The sequence below is a fragment of the Notamacropus eugenii genome, chromosome 5 (assembly GCF_028372415.1).
Source record: "Notamacropus eugenii isolate mMacEug1 chromosome 5, mMacEug1.pri_v2, whole genome shotgun sequence".
Classification (NCBI taxonomy): Eukaryota; Metazoa; Chordata; class Mammalia; order Diprotodontia; family Macropodidae; genus Notamacropus; species Notamacropus eugenii.
In genome coordinates this window covers 422342733-422367600 of record NC_092876.1, presented here as the reverse complement: position 1 = coordinate 422367600, position 24868 = coordinate 422342733, and the positions used below count along the sequence as shown (strand labels likewise).

General features: G+C 35.9%; 1 protein-coding gene across 7 annotated transcripts in view; it reads right to left on the bottom strand.

The window, feature by feature from the left end:
- The window catches only part of TIAM1 (TIAM Rac1 associated GEF 1), a 320249-nt gene that overhangs the window by 159706 nt on the left and 135675 nt on the right, over positions 1–24868 (bottom strand). The window contains exon 1 of one of the 7 annotated variants that reach the window (XM_072615012.1): positions 5355–8666. The exons of 5 other annotated variants lie outside the window; for them this stretch is intronic. The gene's annotated coding sequence lies outside the window, so the exon portion shown is untranslated. One more of the 7 variants, XM_072615010.1, reaches the window with a different exon arrangement.

The following is a 24868-nucleotide window of genomic DNA, read 5'->3' as shown; positions in this document are numbered from 1 at the left end:
ATAAAATGAATTACAACCACATTCAAGTTTAAGTCAGTATATGGTGAGAATGTTTGTCATTCTTTTTTGATTCTTTTTTAAAAGGAATGTCTCAGTGGGTAGGAGGCGGGGGGAAGGATAAACTAAAAAAATGAAGGTGATTTAAGATTTTTCTAAAAAAAAATACCACCGAGTTTTTAAATCATCCAGTGAGAGGTGACTAAACATGATGGAGAACCTCGGTAATTAACAAATCCATTAGACAGTATCATGATTTCAGTGCACATTTTTTAAATTAAAAATTCATTTACTTCTGCCTCTAATTACTTAATCTTTAAAAGCAAATTATGTTCTTTCTCCTTGCTTTGGCCATAGTTTTCTTTCTTCTTTGTTTAGCTTTCTTAAAAATTCTAATACAGCTTTTCCATTTCTGTCATTTCAATTCTAGCATCACTTTCTCCTACTTGTTTGTTTTTAACTCAGTATATTACTCTTCTGATAATCTGATGAATTATTTGTCTTATAAGTTTGCCAGTGAAACACCAAATCAAGAAAGAAAAATTATCAAGATTAGTTATCTAGTCTTTTTAAACTTCTATTGTATTTGTTAACCATTAATTAAAATAAAGTATCTTTATTAAATAAATTAGTAATATTATTTTGAATTTCAAAAGTATGCTTAAATATTACATGTCCTACCACGTATATCTAATCAAGGGTTATGGTTATTATTAATCCAATAAAAAATTACCTATTACAGTAAACATAAAAAAAAAACAGAACTTTAGAACTTCCACATGACCAACAAGATGGAGGATAAGACATTTTCTCTAGTCTCCATCAACTTTCAAAAAACCCGAAGTCAAAGAAGAGATTATGTGAAAATGATAGAATAAGTCATTGCAATTGTTTCCACAAAACAAAAATCTCCAAGAATATCCACAAAATAATTGTCTTGTGAAGTAAGAGTGGAAAATACTAATCCTTAGAACCTTCACTCAGCACCCCTACATACCCACCAGGCAGGGCATAATAAATCTGTTCTTTGACACCCATTCAGGAGTTTTCTTGCTGCTGAAGTCATTGCTATCACAGGCTGACCCTGTCATCAACTTTGCCCACCCACATGGGGAGGGGAAGCTTATGAGGAAGGGAACATGCCTAGGGAAGTTCCTAGATTAGGAAACCTCATGGTGACAAACACTCGTTTCTCCCCCAAACACCCACTCTACCTTTCCTGAAGCCTGCAAAACTAATGCAGTAGACTAGCATGTGGAGCTATATCATGCCTGAAAGAAAGGTGACTGGCATCCTGTTGGAGACAAGTCATCTCTCCAAAGTCAGGTAGGGCAAGGACCAAGCCAGTAAAAAGTAAAGTAGTCAAAGTGGAAGGAGACTGAGAACTTTAAGATCTAGCCCCACTATTAAATGGGAAAGAGAAAGAAAATGAGTGATAGGGGAATATAAGGGGAAAAAAAAGATTAAAACCACTGAGGATTTCAAGAGGAAAAAACTCAGTTAAAAATCTAAATCAACAGAGGCTAAATCAACAGGGAAGATACTAAAATCACAAGGTAAGATGAATTATTAGTCAACTAAAAGACTATAAATATGTCTAAATAAATACTGCAAGACAAAGGAAACTGAACCAACACCTTCAAACAACCTAATCAAAAAGTGGAAAGAAAACTGAATCAACAAAATAGCAAACAAGGTGAAATCACAAAACCAAATAAATAAATAGAATTATCACAACCTAATATGCCATTATAGGCAGACAAAATAGAGAACACAAAACACCTAAAGAACAGAACATACCAAATAGAGATTTTGCATAATCTTATCTTAGAAAAAGAAAAAGAATTAGCTGTAAAGGAACTCTCAAAGAAAAACACTCCTGGATTCTTTTGGATTTACAGAAGAGTTCTATCAAATGGATAAAGTATAATTAATACCAATAATACACAAATTATTCTCAAAAACTTAGCAACCACTCAACAAAACTCATTTTATGAGGCAAATACAGTCCTAGTACCTAAATTAGGCAAGAATAAAGGCTGTCAGATGGACTAGAACAATTTCTGCATGATCTCATTTGGGGTTTTCTTGGCAAAGATACTGGAGGGGGTTTGCAACTTCCTTCTCATTTTACACATGACAAAAAAACTGAGGCAAACAGGGTTATGTGATTTGCCCAGGGTCACATAGGTAGCAAGTATCTGAAGCTAGATTTGAACTCTGGTCTTCCTGACTACAGGTCTGGCACTCTACCCATCTCTAGGATCAAATATTAACTTGTCTATTGAAGCTTACCAAAACCTGGTCCCCAGATTGTTTTTTGCCTTTCTTTGTATCCCAGCTCTTAGTAAATGCCTGGCACATAGCAGGTAAGATAAATAAATAATTCTTAGTAAATAGAAAAATAGATAAATGCTTGTTGACAACTTGACTATTTCCAGCTTTCTTCCATATCACTCCCCTCCGCTACAATCCATTCACACTGCCCTATTTGTTGTTCCATACATGAGTCTCTATCTCGTCTCCATTGGTCTTAACCATTTCCAATACCTGGAATCTTCTCCCTCTTTAAGAGACAGAGACCTCCTTGAATTTTTGGCTTCTTCAAGATTCACATCTGCAGGAGACCTTATCCTCTATGACAACTTTTCATATACATATTATCTCCCTCATGAAAACATAAGCAGTCCCTTGAGGACAGGAGCTGTTTTCTTTGTATACTCTGGACCTAATACAGGACCTGGCATGATAACTATTTTAAAAATGCTTACTGGTTGAATGAAATAATTCTTCAAGCAAGAAAAAGACAAAAAAGCAATAATGATAATATTCACCACACTATTATAGCTAGTCAGGAATAACAAAATACTTAAATTAGCATAATCAATTCTCCTCATTTCTCACCTGGCTGCACTCCTTTGGGACTTCTCTGATGGACATTTCCAGCATGCCCCTGGATGCTCATTCTTGGAATAACCTCATTATACTGTAAGATCTCTTCAGCCTTGGTATTTAACCTCCTTCTGCCACCCCAAGCCTCACTTGGTCATTGCCCAAATGAGATCATGAAGAAATTGTTCTAATCTATCTGACAGGCTTTATTCTTTCCTGATTTTAGGTAGCAGAACTGTATTTGCCTCATAAAATGAGTTTGGTTGAGTGGTTGCTAAGTTTTTGAGAATAATTTGTGTATTATTGGTATTAATTATACTTTATCCATTCGATAGAACTCTTCTGTAAATCCAAAAGGATCCAGGAGTGTTTTTCTTTGAAAATTCCTTGGTCCTGATGGCTCAGAGTGAGTATAAATAGCAATTGTCCCTGTTTTGGTCAGAAACCCTCAGGGTTACCTCCCAGATTTATTTATTTTTTATTAGGTAAAAGAGGCCATTCTTTGCCTCATTTCTTACCTAGCCTTAATCACTGAATAGGCATTGTCTCGGTCAAGACAATGGTAAAGACCTTACTTTAAAAAGGCCAAGGTCTCCCACTGCATCCAGGGCCATCTCCTGTCATCCTGATCTATATCTTGCCACTGGACCCAGATAGCTCCTGAGGAGAGAGTGAGGCTGGTGACTTTGTACAGCCCTCATGCACTTAAATTCAATTCACTTGCAAGTCATGGCATCACCTTCCTGATGTCTTGGTCTTCTTTGAGAGGAAGAATAAACAATCTTCCACCACTCTGATTGGAGGGTGGGGCCATGGGCTCCAAACCTCCATTTAAGGAAGAAAGCTTAGCTCAGACATTTCACTTCCTACCTGGCTGCCTACTCTGGGACTTCTCTGATTGACTTCTCTACTAAGCTTCCATGGAATATTTCCACCCCCTCTCCCTCTTTTCAGCTCACCTTTAGTATACCATCTTCCTCCATTGGATTATAAGCTACTAAAGGCAGGGACTGGCTTTTTTCCCTCCATATTTGTATCCCCAGAGTTTAGCACATAGCAATGCTTAATAAATGTTCACTGTTATTCACTAGACAGTTTAGCACTTGGACCATTAGATGCAAAACTGCCAGACCACCACAAGTTATTTTCCCAATTAAATTTTCTAATTAAATTCAATTAAATTTTTTTCCAGTAAGGAAAGTCACTCTAACAATGTAGTTGGGCACCTAATCTGCAACTTACAACAGTCTTGGAGAACTGCCTAGGTCAAACAGCAGGTATATATCAGAAGCAGCAGGACTCAGTCTTCCTGAATGAGAGACTAACTTTCTATCAGCTATGCATACTGCCTCTATCGGTCACACTTGATTCCATCATAAACACTTAATTTTTCCACTCTTTTCTAGTTCTGTTCTACTTTTCAGATGTGGCCAAAATCTGATTTGAAAACTCTAGCAGCATATTTTAAGAATAATCTTATAACCTGACAATTATAACCATTTCACTTTCACAAACATATATCTCATAGCAAAACATAGTAGTTTAAGAAAGTAAAGCCACCTCAAACTAGTTTGGAAACTTTTCATTCATCATTACAAATTTAGATTTACACTCCAAATGTAACAGAAACTTCCAGAAAAGACTGACATGTCCCATAGAACAGACATTATACTATCAAGGGAAAACCCTAGTTTATACTGTCTTAGCTTCAGGCAAGTATATGAAGCTTTGGTTTTCAGCCCAAAAGGGAAATCTGATACTTCAAGCACTTTACCCTCCCAAAAAAGGATTTAAATCCATAGAACTGGAGTTGGAAACCTACAGCCTGAAGCCCACATGTGTGGCCCTCTGACAACTTTATTGTGAAGTCTGGATTGTCAAATCCTCCCCCTTTCTCCTTCCCGAACTTGATGACCTAGAGGGAGAGCCACATGTGACCTCCAGGCCAAAGGTTTCTCACCCCTGCCATAGACCATTATCATTGAGAACAGATAGGCAAGCCCATCCAAGAAAGGGTAGCCACCGAAGCACTCGATTTAGGTGTGATTTACAACAAACAATCTGAGATAAGGGACAGCTCTGAATAGTGGATATAGGACACTGGCCTGGGAGCCAGAAGACCTGAGTTCACAACTTCCTCTCACACATAATGGCTATGTGATGAGCAAGTCACTTAAGCTCTCAGTGATCTACTCAGCTCTCTAAAAGCTGAATAGAAACAGTTATTCTGTATCTATACCAAGGAAATTCTAGGTCCAGTTCCATTATCCTTGTCCCTAATATCTATGACAGATTCTGGCCCCTCTAGGTTTAAAGACTTATCTTAGCTAACTTACCTCTCTGTCATGCCCAGTAACACATGCAGCCATCCTATGAAGTTTCTCAGACAAAAAAAATTAAAAAAAATAAAAAGCAAGCAGGGTTTCCTTAATCTATTAAGGAAGAGACATGAACCAAGAAATTACCTCAAGAGAGAGCTCCTAGGGTACCCAGCAACCCTTATTTCCTCATAGTACTGGCAGCTTCACTTCCTTCCCACCTCTATAAGTCACATTTTCCTAGCACAGTACTCACACAGAGTGGGAAGGCCATCTGATTAATCAGGTGACTGTACCATTTTGGGGAGCGGCCACAAACATGTGGTAGCCTGTATGACAAGTATGCCTATTACTAAGGAAGGATAAGACTGTCTGGATCTTTGATGACAGAAGGAAAACATTTAAAAATCTCTCAAGGAGACTCACCTGGAGGTGATGGTGCCAAAAATTGCCTGAATTAGCTGCTTTGGGTACAAAGCAAATATAATGATCAAAATAGAAACAGCCGTGTGAAAAGTCTACCTCTGCCAAAAAAAAAAAAATATCTAACCACCCACCCACAATTTGTGGGTTTGCTGACATAAACATTCTAGGCAGACAGGTTTCAGGACTCTTGAAATATTACAAGTTAAAACATGCAAAATATAGCATAAAAACTGATCCAGGGATCAGTAAACATATAGCTCTTTCTCACAGAATTGTCACAAATAAATTAAAGAACTGAACTTGGATTTTGGAGTTCTTTCAAGTAATATTCCAGGCAAGAATTTCTTCTTTCACTTCAATTCAGCTCAGTCATTGGGTGAGCACCTATTCTGTTCGAGCAAGGAATCCCCTATTATTCTGATCAGTTTTGCCGGGGGTGCTACCCTGGGGTTCTGTACTAATTTTTAAGGAGAACAGAAAGGTGAAGGACCTATACATGCTTTCCAAGAATTATGAACAAGTAAATATATGCATATCTTCAATAAGCAAGACTTCATTCTACTACAATGATACTATAGGCATTTTAATTGGCCCTACAAACACTGACAGGAATGAATAAATAAATAAGTAGCCACAACATGAAGGGATTCTATGGACAAATACTAGTACTTAGTGTCAAAGCAATAGGAAGAAAAAAATCCCTTCCAAAAACAACTCATATCTGGCAGGTCCACAGGTTTAGGGTGGAGGTGAAAGTTAACTATAAGCGTACTCTTCAAAAAAATTGCATCTAAAAAGATATATAATCAAGAACAAGACGGAGGCCAGAAAGTTAAAAAGTTTCTGAACTACACTCTTAAAATATATTAAACATACACACACACACACACACACACACACAGAATTTGAGAGTATTCTTGGTGGCCATCTAGCCCAATCCATACATGAAAGACTTAACATACTTGACAAGTGGTCTTCTAGATGCTTCTTGAAGACACCTAAGGAGGGAAACCGACCACCTCTCTAAGAAGCTGTTTCCCATTTGAAACAGTTCTAATTGTCAAAAAGTTCTTCTTGACAGGGAGCCTCAATGAGCCCCTTTGAACTTTGTAACCAGTGAACCTGGTCCTGTACTGTGGTGCCAAACAGCACTGGTCTAGTCCTTCCTCCACATAACAGTCCTATTGTATGTTCCTCCAGATTAAACACTGTCGCTTTATCAAAATTATTGATGAAAAATATCACAGAACCAAGCAGAGACACCTGCAGTACTCAACTGGAGACTTCCAGTCACAATGACATTAATTATTCAAACCTACTCTTTGAGTCCAGCCATCTAAACAGTTATAAATCTAGCTATATTACTGTCTAATCAATATCTCTCCATCTTCTCCACAAGAATATCTTGACATACTTCATCAAAAGTTCTCTTAAAATCTGGGTAAACCATTCACAGCATTCCCTTCATCTACTAGCTTAATAATCTCATCAAAAAAGGAAATGAAGATAGTCTGGCATGATTTGATCTTAATGAAGCCATGCTGGCTCTTTATAATCCCCAGTTCTTTCTCTAGATGTTCACCAACCAGCTCTTTAATGAGTCATAAACTAACAGTTTCCCAGAAATCCGATCCCTGCGGAGATGACCCTCCCTTTTCTCCCAATATTGGGTGGTGGTGGGAACACATGCACATAGAGGGAAGTAACCATTTGGTTGATCTTAGCTTCCCTCACCAGCCTAAACTCATTCTGAGATGTAACAATCCTAAGATTATTTTAACCAGGCTATAATTACTTTTTGGTCAAAATTATTAAAACTTTATTTAAACGTCAATAAAATAAAATAAATAATAGGCAGCTAGGGGTCTGTCCTTGGTCACTCACTCTTCCCACTCTCAGTCCCTAGGGAGCCCAGTGTGAGAAGGTGGGTACAAATAGATGAATGAGATCAAGAAAGCACAATCAAAAAAACCAAATTTAAAAATACCCTTCTAAAATGAAAAACTTCAAGGATCCATGAATTTGTTGTTGTTGTGGGCAGTACCCTCTACCACCTAGACAAATCACAATGCTTCTCTGACTGAATAGATGATGCTTGGAAGGTAGTTCCCAATTATCTCTCGTTGAAGTTGTTATCGTTCAGCTATTTCCATCACATCCAACTCTTCTTGACCTCATATTGGGGTTTTCTTGGCAAAGAAAGTAGTTTGCCATTTCCTTCTTCAATTCATCTTACTGATTGTGGAAACTAAGGCAAACACAGTTAAGTGACTTGCCCAGGGTAATACAGGTAATTCATATCTGAGGCTGGATTTGAACTCATGAAGATGAGTCTTCCTGATTCTAAGCCCAGTGATCTATCCCCTGTGCCTCCTAGCTGCTCCCAGGAGCTATTACAACTGCAAAATTCATCACCCTACACCCAATCTGGTGATGAGATTCCCACGATGGTCAGACCATAAACATGTTGTACTCTGTCATATTCAATGCCATTCACCCTAACAAAAGCTAGGGTTCCTTTCTGTAGAAAATAAAATTACAGCCTCTCCCCACCCTATCAGTACCACCTAGAGGAGTAAACCAATTATCCCACCTTTTTCCCTTCTACTGATATTCTATGTACTCATGGCTCTTTATTACCATTTTGTCCTTTCTTCAGAGCTAATTCAAGGGACTAATTTTGTCTGCAAGGAATATTCCTTTCACTGGAGTTATTCATTGTCTTTCTATATTCTTAGAAGTCAAAAGCACAAGGTTAATTCAAGGCAGAAGGGATGCCAGGGATAGATACTGTGTGAACCAAAGTATTCTGAAATCAAGGTTGCTATAGCATCAAACAAATGAGAGCAAATAGATTTTTCATGAGAGTCAATTTACTTCTCTGCTAAATTAAATATTTTTTTTAATCCACAACCCTATCAATTAGCTGCGCACCTCCCCAAAAATTAGGTCTCAAGTGACAAGGTAGAGAAGACATAAAACGGAAAGAGGAGACAGCAATGCTATTTGGTGAATATTGATGAAAGATATCAAGGTACGAAGCTTTCCGAAGTACAAATTACTTCTCATTCCCTCCCTCTCTCAACACTGCCCCCCCCCAAAGAATAGACATTTGTTATCATCTAATATTTCAGACGCATTTAAAGACCTCAAGAGGAAAAGCTCTAACCAAATGCAAAGTAATTACTACTGTGTTATTAGAGTGTCCCTTAAATCATTTTAATGGTGATTAAAATGATTACACTATGTTCCTTCCCTACTTTTCAGAGATGCTATTAGGTTTAATCCAACCTTGTATACTTTAAGTTTTAAGTCTCCTAGGTAAAAAGATGAACCATGTGAAAGTTGTTATTTTATTTAAAAGACATTTGTAAACTGTAAGAAGATTTCTTGTTGTTAGGGACACTTCTTTTGTTGTAGGCTTTATCCAATGCTATTTTTCTCCACTCCTGAAAAAAATGCAAGTTAAACCAGGAAGATGTCAACTGTCAAATCTGATTTCAAATATATAGACAAAGTCATTTATCTGAGATAAGTAAAATACTGATAGACTAAGTTACAAGAAGCAACAGAATACTAAGAATACTATACTATCTTTGAGATTTATTCATACACTCCTGAAATTGTCACAGAAAAGACTATACTTCCTTAACTAAGGCCTATCTTTTTCCCTATCTGTGCTAAGTACAAATGCAGCTGTGCAAGCATATTGCATTAAGGGGCAGCTAGGTGGCAGAGTGGATAGAGCACAGGACCTGGAGTCAGGAAGACTCATCTTCCCAAATGCAAATCCTTAGATACTTACTAGCTGTATGACTGGGCAAGTCACTTAACCCAGTTTTCCTCAGTTCTTTATTTGTAAAATGAGCTAGAGAAGGAAATGGCAAACCACTCCGGTATCTTTTCCAAGGAAATCCCAAGGGGTTTAAAGAAGAGTCAGACAGGACTGAAAAACAACTAAATAAAATAACACTAAGACTTTAGTTATGCTATAAATTATTAAGAAATAACATTTTAACACAGTCTTAGTCTAAATTCCTTGCTTTCCCTTGAATCACTTGAAAGTCCTAATCAATCCACGTGAATAGAAGGCTAAACTAAAAGGCAGCCTCTCAGTTTAGTCAAATTAAGTATCTTTTTCTTCCCTTTGGACCAAACTGAAAGAAAATCCTTAAATAGAGTACAGAAGGGACTAGTTTCAGAAAGACATTTTTACAAACAATATTCTAATATTGTTGTTGTTGGTATAGCTCAATTGTTCAGTGTCTGATTCTTCATGAGCCCATAAACCATAACATGCCAAGTCCCTCTATCCTCCACTATCTCTCAAAGTCTGTCCAAGCTCATCTTCATTGTTTCCATGATACTATCTCTATCATCCTCTGCTGCCCCTTTTCCTTCTGCCTTCAACCTTACCAACATCAGGTTCTTTTCCATTGAGTCCTGTCTTCTAATTATATGGCCAAAGTATTTAAGCTTCAGATTCAGTATTTCATCTTCCAATGAGTAGCCTGAATTAATTTCTTTAAGTATTGACTGATTTGAGCTCTTTGCTGTCCAAAGGACTCTCAAAAGTCTTTTCCAGCACAATTCAAAAGTATTGATTCTGTAGTGCTCAGCTTTCTTTACAATCCAATTCTCACATCCACACGTTGCAACTGGAAAAACTTGGATTATACATACCTTTGTTGGTAAGGTGATGTCTCTGCTTGTTGGTATACTGTTCTGATTCACCATAGCTTTCCTTCCAAGGAACAAGCATCTTTTAATTTCATGGCTGCAGTCACCATGTACAGTGATCTTGGAGCCCAAGAATATAAAACCTGACACTGCTTCCAGTTCCTCTCCCTCTTTTGCCAGGAAGCGATGACACCAGTTGCCAAGATTAGTTTTTGATGCTAAGCTTCAAGCCAGCTTTTACACTCTCCTCTTTCACCCTCATCAAGAGGCTTCTTAATTCTTCTTCACTTTCTGCCATTAGAGTGGTATCATCTGCATATCTGAGATTGTTGATATTTCTCCCAGGAACTTTAATTCTGGTTTTTGATTCATTCACCTGGCATTTCACATGATGTACTCTGCATATAAGTTAAATAAGGTGAAATATGCAAGCTTATCATAGTTCTTAAACCAATCAGTTGTTTCACGTTTAGTTTTAACTGTTGTCTCTTGGTGTGCACAGAGGTTCTTCAGGAGACAAGTAAGATGATCTGCTACTTCCATCTCCCATCTCTTTAAGGATTTGTCACGTTTTGGTGTGATCCATATAATCAAAGACTTAAGTGTAGTCAATAAAGCAGAAGGGGATGTTTCTCTAGGACTCTCTTGCTTTCTCCATAATCCAGCAATTATTGGCAATTTAGTCTCTGGAAATTTGCTCTTCTGGAAATTCTTGGTTGATGTATTACTAAATTCTAACTGGCAGAATCTTAAGCATAAACTTGTGAAGTGAGATCTATTGTTTGGTAAGGTGAACACTCCTTGGCATTGTTTTCCTTTGGGATTGGGACATAAACCGATCTTTTCTAATCCAGTGGCCACTGTTGTAATTTCCAAATTGGCTAGCATATTGAGTGCAGCACTTAAACAGCATCATCTTTTAGGATTTTAAACAGTTCAGCAGAATTTCATCATTTCCACTAGCCTAGGACCCACTTGGCTTCACTCTTCAAGATGTCTGACTCTCAATCAATAACCACACCATCGTGATTATAGGCGATGTCATATTTCTTGTATAGTTCTTTTGCATAACCTTGCAACCTCTTCTTAATCTTTCTGCTTCTGTTAAATCCCTACCATTTTTGTCTTTTATTATGCACATTTTTGTATGAAATGCTCCCTTAATATCTCTCATATTCTTGAAGAGATCTCACTTTTCCCTTTCTCTTCCTTTCTCCATAATTCAGCAATTATTGGAGTCCCTCCACCATGTCAAAATAATCATCCAGGAGAGAGCCTTAATATGATCATTTGCAACAGAAAAAATATTTCTTAGGGCCCTGCCTAGGGTGGGATAGCTCTTCTTAAGACTCTATCCCACAGGTTAGGCCAGTTCTTTTCCTTAAGAGGAACCAAGCCCCTCCTTGAGACTTAATTGATTGACAGGCTCAGGTAGTTGATATGGCTACCTGGTCCCCGAAACTCTTGCTCCCTGAAGGAGAAATCTGAATCACTAGTACTACCAATACCAATTAGCTGTGCAAAAAGCAAATAAACAGTGTGTCCCCTCTGAATACCCCTGTTTTATATTTTCCTCTGCTATGACTAGGTAAATCTTCTTTTGTTAATTATTGATTAATCTAGTATAGTTTCCTACCAACAACAAACTATTAAGGGCCTGGCCAGAATAAGGCCCAACCCTTAACACTGTATTTCCTTTTAAGTAAATTTGGTAGCTGTTGTCTATTGCCCTCCAGAAAACTCTCCTTCTTTCCTTAGTGAACTCAAAGCCTGATTGACAGTAGTTTTCTTCTCAACTCCTGCTCTCATACTACATGACTTCAACAAAAATAGATACTCCCTGAAACACTCCAATCTCACAACTCCACAACATATTCATTTCATATGATCTGCTCTTCCATCCCATCTTATCAATAAAGATAGTGACAACTTTATCTTGCCATCATCCACAAATATACCATTTCTATGCTCATGAGATCTCAAAACTTTCTTATGTGAACGCGATCTATTGCCATTCCACTTCTCCCTTTGCCTTACATCCCCAAACCCTGTTCTTCCTCCTCACCATGACCTTGAATTCGACTCCTCAGTTGATACCCAGGTTATCACCCCTGTCTAATGCATGCCCCAAAAAACCCTCACTTGATGCATCTGTCCCCACTATCACTGCATATTTCTCTTCCTTCAATTGCATAACTAAACTCCTTAAAGTCAACTACAAAAGATTCTTTCACCTCTTTTCCTCTCACTCTTCTGATCAATTTACTCAACTGAAACAGTTCTCTCCAAAGTTACTAATGGTCTTGACTGCCAAATCTAAAAACCTTTACTCAATCCTCATGGTTCTTAACCTCTCTGCAGCCTTTGACACTATTGACCAATCCTTCTTAATAGTCTCTTTTCTCTAAGTTTTCATGACATTATCTCCAGCTTCTCCCATCTTTCTGACTGCTCCTTCTCAGTGTCCTTTGCTGGACCTTTATCAAAATCAGATCTGCTAACCTGGGCATCCCTAGGACTCTGTCTTGCTTTCTCTTCTCCTGTTAGACTATTTCACTTGGTAAACTCATCAGCTCCTATGCTAATGATTTTCAAATCTACTCTCCTGTTAACCTCCCATTTCCAAATACCTATTGGACATATTAAACTCAACATATCCAAAATCAATCTCATTATCTTTTCCCCAAAACTTTTCTCGCTTTCTACCTTCCTCATTGAGAATACCACTATCCTCTCACCCAAGCTTGAAAACCTGGGGTTTTCATCCTCAACTCCTCACCATTTCATCAGTCATATAAAATCTACTGATTTACCTTCTAACAGATCTCTCTGCATCAAGTCTTTCTTCATTCCAGTCCATTCTCCACTCACCTGTCAAACAAATCCTCCTAAAGTGAAGGTCAAAAAACTCCAGAGGTTTCCTATCACCTCCAGGATCAAAAATAAAATCTTCCACTGGTCTGTTAAAGCCCTTCTTAACTTTAACCCTGGGTCCCTCCTTTCTTCCTTTTCAATCTTCTGACTGAACATATTATGAGATACACTGATACGGTTTTCCTTTGGTTTTCTTCCCACAAGACCCTTCCTATCTCTCAACTCTGGGCATTTTCAATTTCTGGAATTTTCTCCCTCCTCATCTCTAGCTCCTGACTTCTTTCAAGTTCCAGCTAAAATTCCACCTTCTGCAAGAAGCTTTTCCTGATCCTCCTTAATTCTAGTGTACTCTTTCTTTTTACTATTTCCAGTTATCTTGTATTTATCTTATTTGTGCACAGGCTTTAGCATGTTGTCTATCTCCCATTAGACTGTGAGCTCCTTGAAGGGAAGGGCTGGGTTTGCCTTTCTTTGCATTAGTACAGTCGCCTGACACATAATAGGCGCTTAATAAATGTTTATTGCTAGTTACAAAACACTCACATATCCTGTCCAAAGAACACAGTATAGCATTTGTCTTCCACAGGGTTTGTCACATTATTTTGCTAGAGGATTAGATATATGTTTACTGGGCATTTTAATAATAGATATTAATTATCTTTCACAATTATGGCCAGGGGGAGAACTCTTAAACAAATAAGAAACAGAACATGCTTCAGGGAGAAAAAGAGAGGTCCCACGTACATCAAAATATTCCCAGTAGCACTTTTTGTGATAGCTAAGAAGTGTACACAAAGAGTATGACCATTAATTGGGATAAGGCCAAACAATTTTAGCCTAAGTAATTGTGGAATGCTGTGATGACATTAGCAATAATGATTATAAAGAATTCAGTGAAACACGAGGACAGAAAAAAATGAACTAATACAAAGTGAAATAGGGAGAAGCAAGAGATAATATTCACAAACATTACAACAATATACAAACAACTCTAAAAATGAAACTGAATGTTGTTTAAGGACCAAGCTTGGATGCAGAAAAGGTTTAAGATGCTCTTTCCTTCTTTCTTTATGGAGAACTCGTAAAGGGGCGGAGCTCTTATAGGTGTGAAATGCCTTCAAAATTACTCATTTTTATAATATTATAAATTATTCTTCTGGTTCAGCTGACTTCACTGAATCAATTGTAAGTCTTTCCATGTCTCTTTGAAATCATCTATTTCTTCATTTCTTATAGCATAAAAGTATTCCTTCATATTAACGTATCACAATTTATTCAACTACTCTCCAATTAAGAGACATCCCCTGGATTTCAAGAAAAAAAAGCTGCTATAAATATTTTTGTACACAAAGGATATTTTCCTTGTTCCTGGATCTCTTCTGTGTACAGACCTAGTAGTGGTATATCTGGGTCAAAAAGCAAGTACCATTTATTAACTTTATGGATGTAATTAAAAATTGTATCAGTGTGTTTATTTTCCCATAGTTTCACTAACATTTGTCATTTTCCTTTTTATTCATCTTTGTCATGTGATGGGTGATTCCATCAGAATTGCTTAATTTTCATTTATCAGGGCAGCTAGGTGGCACAGTAGATGAAGAACCAGCCCTGTGGTCAGGAGGACTAAGTTCAAAACTGGCCTCAGATACTGACACTTACTAGCAGTGTGACCCTGGTCAAGTCACTTAGCCCTGATTGCCTCACCAGAAAAAAAAATCCATCTAATTAGTAATGACTTACTACATTTTTTTTTCCATAAGGCTATTGATAGCCTGGGTTCCTTCCCCTAGGAAGTACCTGTTCCTTTCCTTATACCATTAATCTTAATCAGAGAAACTTGCTATGAAGATCTTTTTCCCAGTTAATTACTTCCCTTTTAGCTCAACTTTTTGGATTAATTTGTACAAAACTTTTTAAATTTTATATAATCAAAATTATGCATTTTATCTTCTGTGATTCCTTCTATTCCCAGTTTGGTCCTTAAATTCTCTTCTATCCATAGATATGACAAGTAATTTTTTTCTTCTTTTCTCTAATTTGTTTATATGACCTTTTATATCTAGGACATGTATCCATTTGGATAGCATCTTTGTATAATGTTTGACATATTGGCTTAAATCTAATTTCATCCATATTGCCTTTTTATTGAATACTGAATCCTAATAGTTGGGATCTTTCTGTTTAGTGAATACTAGACTGGTTACTAGATTTGTTTGTTTCCATATGCTGGGTGACTGATTTCTCTATTTTTTTAACCAGTATCCATTTTGTACTATAATTTGAGATTCTGGTTATTTCTATACCATCTTAACACATACAACCCCAAGTTTCCCTTGAAATTCTTAATCTTTTTTGCCTCTGTTTGAATTTTGCTATTTTTTCGAATTCTATAAAGTAATCCTGAAAAAGAAATGTAGGTACTATTGCCATTTTTATAACATTGTCTCATTCTACCCACGAGCAATTAATATTTTTCCAATTACTTAAGTTTGTCCATTTTTGTAAACAATTGTTTGTACTTGTATTTATATAATTCTTGTATTACCTGAGAAGATAGACTCCAGATATGCTATACATTCTGCTGCTATTTTAAATTAAATTTTCTTTTCTCTCTCTTCCAGCTAGGTTATATTGGTACTATCTAGAATTGCTGATTTACATAGATTTATTTTGTGTTCAGCAATTCTGCTTAAGTAATTGTATCAATTAATTTTATGGTAATTCTCTAGGGTTCTTTAAGTAAATCATCATATCATATGCAAAAAGTAAGAATTTCATTTCTTCTTTATCTATGCTTATGTCTTCGATTTCTTTTCCTTATCTTATTGAAAGGGCTAGCACTTTTAGTAGTATGTCAAATTGAAGTACTGACAATGAATATACTTGTTTTATCCCTGATTTTAACGGAATGGTTTTTAGCTTATCACTGTTACATATTAATGCTAGCTCTTGGTTTTAGATAAATACTATTTAGTCAATTTTAAGGAAAAGTCCATTTATTCCTATGCTTCCTACTGGATTTTTTTTTTTAAACAGAAATAAGAGGTTTTATCATAAGTCTTTTCTGCATCAACTTATATGATGTTTTTTGTAATTATAATTATCCATAAAACTATCCATGTTATGAAATTGTGGATTAAAGCTTTAGCTCAGTAAGATAGGAAGATTTACAAGCATCATCCTCGAACTCCATGTGTGCCCTTCAAATAGCATAAAATTGGAATCCCACATGGATTTTTGGTTTTCTGTTTTGATTACACTATATGCTTACTTTGAAGATTTGCCACTCTCCGTTACGATTATGCTTCTGCTTATTTTCAGATTTTGGCATTACAAATCATGTGCTTTTTATTTCCAAATACTTTCAACTTTTTATTTTCCTTCAAAGGGAGATGGCATGGTACATTAGAAATGGTCTTGGATTCTGGGTCAGAGGACCTATGTACAAACCCCATCTTTGCCTTCATGACTTTGGGTATCACTCAACCTGTCCAGGTTTCCTCATTTGTAAAATGAAAGGGATAGACAATATAGATAATCTCCCATCTAACTAAAAAAATCTATCCTGTTTCCCTTATCCTCTGCTTCTGGGAATAACTTATAGAGTAACCACTTCCCTGTAATTTAATCTTCAGAATTTGGAGGTCCTTGCTTACAGAACAGTGCTTTTTGACAAAAAAGGTAACCACTGTTTTATTTTTTTAATCATAGAAAAATGCTTTTGCCTTTAGAACTAAGCAAAAATAACTGACTACTTTAAAGTAAGACATTTATGGCCTTTCCCCACCAATGTCAATTTTATTCTGCATCACAGAATTGAAGTGTATCAAGCATTAATTTAAGAAACGCAGAATGCCAACCTTTTGAACAACTGAACATGTTTGCAAATTAAATATCCCTATGAAAATCTAATTCCATTATTGTACAAGTTGCATAACAGATCAAGGAAGCCTAAATTTAGGGTTATGTTTACCTGATGTCAAGTTGGAACTACCCCCCCCTCCCCATTAGTCTCACCATTCCAGAAGAATGAGTGCAATCATCCCCCACTCAGTAATCCAAAATTGTTACAGAAAAAATGCCCAGAGCTGCCATCTGTTCCTACCAAACTGTTGTTTGGTTGTTTTGTGGGTTTTTTTTGTGTGGTTTTTTTTTTTTTTCCCATTTAGGCATGAGAATAATAGAACAGAAAAAACCTACTTCAAATTCCAATGAAGTAACATTTCAGCAGTATGCTAGTTAAGCTGTGTAACAAAACAGTTATATGAAATATCATCATTGTCCCATTTTTTAAAGCAGGTTTTTCCCAAATAAAAATAATTCTTAATGTTACCCTTCCTAAAACCTTCTCTAGTCAGTCGAAATACTTTAAATTTATTAAAATAACAGACTCAACAAATCCTAAGCCAAGTTGACGAAAATTCTCTTTTAGGTACTTCCCCCCCACTCTCCCTGATTGCTGGTAATTCTCAACTGTCTATAAACCAAATGAAGAAATTCTATAATTATCTTCTAGTGAGTAAAAAACACCTTATCACAATCGAGACAACTACCATCATTTTAGGTGAAAGTCAGAATGTTGATTTTTAATTAATCTCAATGTATTTTTTTAAACAAAGGTCTAATGTTCTCCTGAGTAGGGCATAAAGAAATATAGACTAAATTTCCAACATAAAATTTCTATTTTTTTTAATTTAGATATTTCAAGCAAGATACAATGAAACAATACTGAAATTCAAGAAAATGCTTGACTTTTCCTTGGAGTTATAATACACTTCTATTCAATCAATCAATAAACATTTATTAAAATACCTATTATGTTCTAGACAATACAAAGATACAAGTAATATGGTCCTTGTCCTTAAGGATTTTAATTCTATCTGACAAGATATGTATACCTATACACAAAACATAAAGTAATTTACAGGTATGGGTGTAGGGAAAGAAAGGGGAGGCATTAGCAGTTTTAGAAACCAGGAAAGAAGGTAAGCAGAGTCTTTCTCAGAGCTAATATGCCTAATTTGTTTTTGGTTATGAGAACTGATAAATTTTCCAGCTATATATCCTGCAGGTTCAATTTAGGATTTTATTCTGGAGAAAATCAAGAGATTCTTTTGATTTTGTGAGAAAACAAACACCAAATAAGTAAATAATAACAACCAACACTTGTGTAGCACCAGATAGATAGATAGATAGCCTTACCAGTGCTAAGCACTTTGTAAATATTGTCTGATTTTATACTTACAACAACCCTGTGAGGCAAGTGCTATTATTATCCCCATTTTATAGATGGGGAAACTGAGGCAACCAGTTTTAAGTAACCTACCCAAAGTCGCGCAGATAAAAAGTATGTAAGGTCAAATGCGAACTCAGGCCCAGAGTAATTCTATCCACCATCACCTAGCTACCTAAATATCAACAATGGCATCTATAGAGTGATTTCAAGAAGGAAAGAGGATAACTGGGGAGTTGGGGAGATCAGAAAAAGCCTAGTACAGGAAACAACTATGCTTTGACGTTACCTAAGAAAGGAATCAGGAAAGAAATGAAGCTTAAGCAATGAAAAAAAAAATCAAATAGGCAGAGACAAGGGGATCATTAAAGGCATGAGCATTGCAACATGAGCAAACAGGCTAGAATGTGATTTGTTCAGGGACAGTGACTAGACCAGCCTGGCTAGAGCTGCACATATGGCCAAAGGGGTGATAATGAAAGCTAACATTTATAACAGTCTTCATTTACACTGCACATAGAGGTTACAAATAACTTTCCATATCTTACTTCATTTATGTGACATAATATAGTTCAGGCCAGATTCTGACCATACTAAAGAAGACATTTCGTGCCAAGCAGGGCAGTTTAGTCTTTATCCTAAGGATAATGAGAGCCATTTAACTTTCAATCATGACTCACAGAAAAATTGGATGACCAACACAGAATCACAGAGCGTACTTAACTAATCTCATATCTAGCTAAGAATCTGTCATTATATCTGCTTGAATATCCTCAAATTTAAAAAATCTACTAATTATGTCTCTGTACTATTCAAATTCTCCTATAACTAGCACACTTGAGACAGTATGTAGAAAAAGATCTGGATTGTCAGAGGACCTGGGTTCAGATTTCAACTCTGATATTTACTAACTTTGTCAATTTGGACAAGTCACAAGCTCCCTGTACTTCGGTTTACCCACCTGTGATGAGAAGACTGGACAAAATCTCTACGAACATCTTGCAGCTGTAGGGTCTATGAACATATCAGATACCTGATGGATTTTTAAAATTAAGAAAACCAAGCAACAGTCTCATCTGCCTAATAAGGCTGGAAAAGTTCAAAGCAGGAAGAGCAATGATTTCTTAATATTTTACACAGCACCATTTATTTTGAAACATTTTCATTTTAGTCCAACAACTCAGTTAAGTGATTTTGAGAAATTACCATTACCCATGTTACAAGTGAAGAAACTGAGATTGTAAGAGGTTAGTGATTTAGCCAACATCCCATAGCTTTATTAGTTGGCCTAGAATCAAATGAAAGGTTGTAATGCCATCATTTGGACCAGCAGTCTCCTTTTTTTTTTTTTAAATCTCCCATGACTGTGAGTAAAAAACTTTTAAACAGGTATACAAAATATATGTATATTTATTTCTTTATGTTCATCTTAAATGTGTCATCACAGTATGAAGGAAACCAAAAGTTCTCAAAGACTATGCCAGCAGAGCATGAATTCTGGCAGATTATACCATGCTGGTAAAGCCTGGAGTACAGCCTGTTAACAGAACAAATCTGTTTTCCAAGAATTAGCCTTCCTAAGTATGGAAAGGCACATTACTCCATAGGCTGGCCAATTGGTAATAAATTTTCTTGGCTGTAGTGACAAATGAAACCAAGACAAACACAATATGGACCTCCTCAATACTTCCATTTGGCAGTGAGTGGCTGTGATGGCAAAGAGGACCACACTGTGTTTAGACTGTCAATAAATCATGATTGCTAAATTTTATTTTTCTTCTAATTAACAAACATTTATGATTCTTGAAACAAATATGCATTGTCAAATAAAATAAGAAGCATGGTTATGGACAAAAGAAATGAGAAAAGCTAAAGATTTTCAGATTATAAAGAAGTCTCACACCTTCACATCATGAATATATTTACTAAGAAAAAGAAGAGGTAGATGCTGGACATGGAGAATGCTAAATGACAATGCAAAAAAATAAACAAATTTTCTCCTGACAGACAGGAAAGGACTTATTATCAATGTGGAATTATTACTGAGTCACTTGTCTGCAGTCAAACCATCAATTTATCAGATCAGAATAGGGTTAAAAAAGCACAAGACTAATAATGAGAAAAATATGGTATACAATTGAAACAACTTAGCACTGAAAAATTTAAATACATAACAATGCGAAATGAACAAGTATGACACTGACATTAATTATAATGATTTTTTTTCAAAAGTTAAACCAATATAAACCAAATGCAACAATAAAGAGACCAAAAGGGCCTAGAAAACACTTTAAAGAGCCAGAAAGCAAACATGTTTGACTTGACAAGATTAGATTACAAAACTACTTGTAAAACCTTACAAAGAAGGATGATATAAGATTATGGGTAGCACCATCTCATAAAGCAAAGAGACATAGGACGGTAAAATCACTTTAAAGAAAAGCTTGGCAAGACATCCAAGTAAGCAAAATAATATTTATAACAATATGGCCTTAAAAGACAAAAAATGGAAAATAACAACAAATAAGAAACTAGGAAACATGTACATACATTTGTATGCACACACACACACACACACACACACACACACACGGAGTTCCAAAAGCCTTAGAGCAGTTTTAAAGTACTGAAGCTAAAAATCATCCTTAGACTTTGGGGGCATGGTAGATTTGTATGTAAATGTATATGAGTATACGTGTGTATGTATATGGAAGATAGTACAGATGGACAACAAATTCTTAGAGTTAAAAGAATGAGCAGGCTGAATTTTAAGAAACAGAAAAGCTTTAATGAACTGGAGCTTCAACAAAGCAAAGGTCCATGATTTTAGTCCAACTTCCTCTCAGAGTTGCTACATGACAGTAGAACTCTGAATGTAACATTCTCTGAAGAATTAAAAATGAATTTTCATGCTGAAGGCAATGGAAAGAAGGATGACAGATAAGAGCAGGCTGCAATATAAAATCCAAACATATCTGGAAGGTATTTAACACTACCCTCCCTTCCTGGGAACATTCCACTGCTATGAAAGACGCAATCCTTTATCTTCCCCAATAGGATGATACTAATAATAGCTAACATTTATATAGTGCCTACTACGCACTTCACCAATAAAGAAGTAAGTAGCACTTTACCACTCGGAGGTAAGTGCTAGATTACACACTTCAGTTTCCAACAAACTGCTCCTATTTTAGGTTACAGGTTGTGTTCTTTCTTCATTCTCAAAGAGGGCCATGACATCAAGATGATGACATGACTTGCAGATGACTTTGATTTGAGTGAGGGAGGGCTGTGCAAGGTTACCAACAAGAGGAAAAGGAGTAGAAGTCAGAAGACCTGGGTTTGAATTCTGATTCTGCTATGTACTATGTGACCTCAAGGAGTCACTTCATTCCCCCGGGCTTCCATTCCTTCATGTATAAAATGAAAGGGTCTGAAGTTTCTTCCAGCTCTAAATCTATAATTCATAAGGAGATTCAGGATCTGAATGGTCATCTAGGTTAAAATGCTCCTCCCTGTCTTTTGGCAAGGCTACATTTCAACAACTCCTAGTAGGTGATACTTTTTTATCAAAGGTTTTCAACTGAATTCAATAAACATTTATTAAGCACCTACTATATGTCAGGCACTGTGCTAAGCCCTGGGGATACAAAAAGAGGCAAAAGATAGTCCCTGCCCTTAAGAAATTTACAATCTAATAGGGAGGACAACATGCAAACATATAGGAAGCAAACTACGTATGGGATAAATAGGAAATAATCAAAGGAAGGCAGCATTCTCAAACTAAACCATCACTATTATCTACAAAAATCTACAATGTTTTTGACGATAGTCATTCCTTCAATTTCTTTTTATCTTATTGCTAGAGCCAGTATTACTGGTATTATTTCAAATAGCAGCACTGATAGTAGCAATAATCATTGCTTTACTCAATCTAATTGAAAAGGCCAGTATTTTATCCCTTTCATATATAATACTGGTTCTTAGTTTTAAAAAGATACAACTTATCATACTAAGGAAAAGTCCATTTATTTCTATGTTTTTCTCATGTTTTTAACAGAAATGGGCTTTGTTATTTGTCAAAAGCTTTTTCTGCATCTATTGATATGATTATGTGATTTTGGGTTTTCTTGCTATTAATGAATGGGATTCATAAATAGAATCAGGCAATAGAAACACATAAACTTTGTCTTTAAAAACAGATTAACTAGAAGAGATAATGGAGTATTATTGTGTGTTAAGATACATAGCTGTTGGGAAATTCACAAACCTGAAGAATGAAGCATAATGAACCACACTCCAAGTCTGGAATCACAAACAAATCAAACTGTGTTCCGGTGGGAACGTTTTTCTTTATTTTGGGTAGGAGATAAGAAGGCAAGAGCTTTCATGAACGAAAGAGGGAAACCAACAGCAGAGCTGCCCAAAACAAGATGAAAAAGAAAAGAGGGTCATTGAATCATTTTTCAAAATGCACAACAGAGCACAGAAAAAAATTCAGAAGGAAAAACAGACCAGCACGGCAGTACTGAAAAGAACATGTTGAATTGATGTATATATGTATATAGATAGAGCAGTGAATATATGTGTATATGTGTGTATATATGTAAACAAAAATGTACAACATATATAGATATATACACATATATTTTAAACAAGCTGCATGTAATAGAAATTCATGGTTTCATGTAAAATCCTCTTTTTCTGTACTAATTCTTTTTAGTGTTCATTAAACTGAGAATTAAAAAATAAGTAATTTGAACTGAACTGAACAATATACCCACAAAAGAAAAGGTCCCATAAAGCAGTATTTTGTTCTACCAGAACAAATGGGTTCTTGTGTTCTCTATAGCTTTAAATTAGTTGTGAAACAATAAAGATAGGATCCATTGTAGAATATAATTTGCAAAGAGTCACTTGTTCCTGACTAATGCCCTCACTGAAGATGTTTTGGATTTATATAAAAATGACTCTAATAAAGATTTTATGTAGATGGGAGAAAAGACATAGAGGTTGCTCATTATTGAGCAGTGGTTTTTTTTAGAGGTTGTATAAAGGTCTGAGATTTTTTTTTCCTCAAATGAGCACTGATCACTGAACACCTTCACACCTCCATCATGATCTTTATATATTCTTGGTCGATTCAGCTGCTTTTTCCATCTTTATACTCTTTAGTGTCACTTCCATTAACTCTTTACGCACATGTGGAGGTATAACATAGAGTCCAGGTATGACAGTTCCACTATCTTAGTTGAAAGAAACAGGTAATAATAGTGACTTTTAAAAATCTTTTCCATTTTCTTGTTTTTTTCCTCTTTCCACTTTCACCCTTAAATGTCCTTCAGATTACTTTGCTGAGCTGGATGTCTTGCCAAGGTTTTTTTTTAACTGATTTTTACCCTCCACTGCTTTTAAAGATAATATTGCTCAACGTCACATATCATTCCTCTTCATAAGATTTTACAAATGAGTTTACATTCTGACCTCCTGCCTTTGGCATCCCTGCCTCTCTCTCTTTCTGGCAAAGAAGTCAGAGGTTTGCTAAGTGCTTTCCAGGCTCTTTTGGTTTTTCCAAATGATAATTTATAAGATTAATAAAAATGTACATTATTGGTTAATCTTCTAAAATAAAATTACTATAGTCATTTTCAATACCTTCTCTGCTTTTCAGTTCTACCACTTTTGATTGACAACTGTGTAGTTTTGGGGTGGATTATTTCAATTGAACACCATATCTTTTCCATTTTTTTTTTTTTTTTTTTACTAATTCCCATCTTAGCTTTTATGAGTTAATGGTCTCATTACACAAAGGCAGCTCATTCAAGGATGACCCTCATATTAATAACAATTCTCTTTTTGTCTGTTACCAATTTCATTCTTTATGGTGTTATTTGGTGTTTGTATGTTTAGTGCTTACCAATATTTTTCTCAAAGAAAGAGTTCATGATATATAAAGGCAGAGGCTTCTGGGTAATATACAAGTCTTTAGCCACTCTAACTCGTTCTTACAAAACCAGGCTTTCCCATAGATTTCTCTCCATCCTTTTTCCATCTTTACATCAAAGTCACCAAGTATCAGAGTATGCAATGATTTAATTTATCAAGTTCTCTGTAAGAACTTCTCTGCTACTTCATTCCATCAACTAATGTTGGTGCAAATAATTTTCATGGCATTTAAAAAATATTTCTCTCTCAATATATGTGTGTACGTATATATATATATACACATATATATGTAAAATAACCAAATATCCCATATACCTGCTCATCCTATGAGATTCCTACCCACATCCTCCCATGAATCTGCCATGAACCACCATACAATATGCTTGCTTTTTCCTGACATGTCCAGAATGCCAGTGAAAACTTTTCCATAATGCTTTTTTTTAAAAATGGAAATAATAGTAATGTCACAAACTTCTTGTCAAAAATATTTTCCCCTAGTTAT